Source organism: Fundulus heteroclitus, chromosome 15 (genome assembly GCF_011125445.2).
Source record: "Fundulus heteroclitus isolate FHET01 chromosome 15, MU-UCD_Fhet_4.1, whole genome shotgun sequence".
NCBI lineage: Eukaryota > Metazoa > Chordata > Actinopteri > Cyprinodontiformes > Fundulidae > Fundulus > Fundulus heteroclitus.
In genome coordinates, this window is record NC_046375.1 from 12747773 (window position 1) to 12751961 (window position 4189).

Genomic DNA, 4189 nt, shown 5'->3' on the forward strand with positions numbered 1-4189 from the left:
TCACTGCCCTGCAAAGCTGAGTTCAGTGCCCTTAAAACAAGGCCAAGATAAATACAACGCTTACGTCTCTCTCTTGAAGACCGGGTTGACACATCAATGGAATAGCATTAGCACAAGAGCTTATTCACATCTCTCTGCCTGTCCAGTCTCTTTCACTTATTGAATTGAATTGCTTTATTGTCCCCCCGAGGGGGAAATTGCGTTTCAGTACAACCCATCAAGAGAAAGGCAAACATGGGTAGACAGGTTAACTGAGGCCTTGCTGCCCTGAAGGCGCTGCCTTTTTGCAGAATATAGAAAAGGAATACATTGGGATAGGATACTTTGCTCTCATAATGATGCTACAGCCGAGGTGACGGCCTCCTTATTGCCTCTGCACACTTGTTTACTGCAGGATCTCTCTGTTCAATCACAGCTGTGAGTTCCTTTCAAGCTGTATACAATACAAAGAATGCCAAGAAGGTCTTTCAAGCTTGTCCGTGCAAAAAAAACAAAAAAAACATGGAGGTTGAATGACCTAAAAGTTGCCACCTCTGCAGCACCCAGAAGGGATTCAGATGCAAAGAGGGGCAAATGAACCCCCCGCCTTTGTTGTGTGAGTTAAAATTCACATTTTGCTGTTGTAACTTTATTAAAGATGTCAGAAACTGGGATTTCTTCAGTAAATAAAAATGCTTCTTTTTGATTTTTGTATGCTAAGCCTCTAGTTTGAGCGTCACAGGGTAATACCCAAACCAAAACAATTAGAAGTTTTACATACTGCTATAAACAACCTAGGACTATCTACCCCTTCTGTGTAACCGCCCCAGTGTAGGGTTTCCCTGTATCCAAAGACCAATTATTTGACTTTTATACTTAATTTTTTTGGGACTGTTTTATTAACTTGTTTTAGCAACAACCAAATGGTCTAAACCAGGGGTGTCAAACTCATTTTGGTTGAGGGGCCGCATACAGCTTAATCTGATCTCAAGAGGGCCACACGAGTAAACTCATTGCAAGATTAAATAGAACAAATAAAAGTGGACTTTTTGTTGATTTTTATATTAAATGAATTTCACTTTCACACAATATATTATGAATAACCTCAGCGTTTTTAAGAAAAGTATGTGCAATTTCAACAATACTTTTACTCAGTTAAACATTTTACTTGTGCATTATGCATAAGAACTGATCACAGTGATTGTACAATGTTGAAAAACATTTATTCACATTTTTTGGAACTTAAAAACACTGTCCTATATGACAAAATACATCAAACAGATAAAAATTAAGAAATTATTTAAAATCAATTTTCCACATCTATAGCTCAGTGCTATCATCTGCTGATTAAATCACAGCGCCCCTCGTGGACAATATAGGAACTGCAGATTTCCATAAACGAAGTACCTGTTTTTTTCAATAATTGTTTTATCATTCTCTTTCTTTTATCTCCTCTTTCTTTTACCTTTTCTTTTTTTCTTCTTGTTCTTGTTGTTCGGCTGGCAGGAACCCCCCCGAAGGCCGTATGTTTGACACCCCTGGTCTAAACCATTGAACACACACAGACCACTAGCATGATAAATTTATATTATCAGTGGAATGGAATAAACTTTCTCAAAAGGAGCAAATACTGCGGCAGACTGGCGACCTGTCCAGGGTGAACCCAGCCTCTCGCCCAGTGAACGCTGGAGATAGGCACCAGCACCCCCGTGACCCCATGAGGGATTAAGCGGGTCAGAAAATGGATGGATGGATGGAAAAGGAGCAAATAGGTTTTTCATGTTTTCTTATCAGATAATCATTAAATGTAAAAAAAAACCAAAAAACAAAAACAAACCACAAAACAACACTACCTAAAGCGTTTGATTAAGTCGGATATCTTCCGTGCTGTTTTAGGATTAGCTCGTATGAAACTGACATTTTTCTTTCATACTTGGATATACATGTGTTTCTGTACAATGTTTTATTCATGTACATCCAAAATGCAAGACAGCAACCTGAAACATCCAGCCAGAGCTGCAATGGCTTTAGATTTAGATCTAATTATATATTCACTTGTGTGAAATGACCCAGTCAAAGTTTAGACCTGAACCCAAGCAAGAAATCGTGGCAAGAACAGAAAATATTTACACACACCCGCCATCCTTCCTGACTGAGCTTGAGCCAATTTGCAAAGAAGATTGTGCAAACATTTCAGTCTCTGGATCTTTGTCTGGTGGAGACAAACGCTGTAGGACTTTTAGCTGTAATTGGAGGTGGTTCTATGGGAGCATTGACTCAGGAAGCTATATACAAATGCATGCCTCACTTTTCAACCTTTTACTTGGAAATAATTGTCAGAATGTTGTATCCTTTTCCCTCACTTCAAAATTATGCACTACTTTTTGTTGGTCTGTCTTTTAAAATAGTTTTTAAAAAAAATCAATTGAACCGTGCAATTCTAATGTTACAAAATGGGACGTGGTTCATGGAAAATTAAGATAAATAAATAAAAAAACATTTATGAAGAAAAAATGATGTTAACATTAGCTGGTTGCAGTATGTGACATAAAATGTTCTATATAGTTAATTTGAACCGTGTGTGAAAACAGCGATGAGAAACAACTGACACTGGCCGTAAATAAATGATAAAATCAATATTTGCAAGACCAGCAGTCCTGAGAGTATTGAGGAACACGTTTTCCTCGCCACCTAATTCCTGCCTCTCCGTGGTGGTAAGCTGTTTAAAGTTTTGTAAACTGCTAATTGTTTCCAGGCAACACTCAAAGCCCCTAAGGCTGATCTAATGTGCTCCAATCTGTCCCTGTGTGGCTGTGTTGCTCAGACCTTTCATACTGATTACAGCGCGTCTAAATATAGCCAGCCGTCAGGTCTGGAGCAGGTAGTTACACTTACAAGGGGAAACCAAATCACCGTCTTCCACTCGCAAAGCAACGCATCGCAGTAAACAACCTCTGGATGCATGTCGCGGGATTCTGTGTCTAACATTGAGAGCGAAGGGAGAGGAAAGCAGAGAATGTCGCTTCAAGCGTATTAACATCCTGCTTGTTACTGTTGGTTATCTGCGTGCATTAAATTCACAGTTTCGTTGGACGAGCGACTGGTTTGGGCATATGCCTAGAAACAGCTTAGCGTTAAGACCAACTGCTTTGGAGGCCCAGTGATTACATCATTTTGATTTGGTCCGAAGCCAAACGCCACAACAGAACCGACTCTATGGCCTGGGAATCCATGCCAAAACATCTCACTGATTCCAGACACGGATCTATTTATATCTGCTGGTGTTTAACAATAATCACCCGGTCAACTTAGGACGGAGGTGCAAGCAGGAGTTGGACAGAGCTGCGTTTCTGCTTAGATAAAGCACAGTAGCTGTTATAAATAAAGTGTTGATCAAAATAGAGCAAACTCTTGCAAGGACCTTCTACTTTAGGTTTATTTGCAGTAACAGGTTCTCAAGAGAAGCTTCATAATGCCATTTATTTGAGCAATTTTAAGCTTTTACAACACTTTTGCCATTCTCTTTAGCGGTTAAGAATAATCTTTGGTCTTTGGTCCATCGTATCTCAAGCAATCTTGGCTACTTTTAGGACAATAAGACTCAACGTGGAACCCTTTGACGGCCTCTACCTATCAACAATATGGGTGTAGGAATACGTCAAAAGGTTTTTAAAGATGCACCTTTATTTTGAAATTCACAAGGCAAGAGACTAAAGTGAACAGGTGATCTATTATTATTATTATTATTTTAAAACTAGAAGAATGTTTCTGCCTCTTGGCCAGTACTCCATTGTAAAAGGAGTTTTTTTTTTTTTATCTCTGGGGGAACTATATATCCTGGTTAAAAAAAAGGTTAAACAAAACAATGTAAAAGTTGTTTTTAATTTAAATGCCTGCTTAGAAATCAAATGGTCAAATCATATTTGTTTTTTGTGAGTTAATATCGATGTAAATAATCGTGTCAGATGAGCAGATGATATCGCATCATATTGATCGCATCGATCGGAAGTCGTAACAGACTTTGTTATGTCGGCAAAATCGCCCAAACAAATCGATATAACACTGTATTGTGATTAACACCCCTAATGAATTTCAGGTATAAGCATTAAATGTCCTGCTGAACAAATGGCTTTTGAAATAGGTTCACTTTCCAGCTAAGAAAAAACCCAATTGATTTCAGTCTCAGGATGATAGCAAGGATTATTTTGTA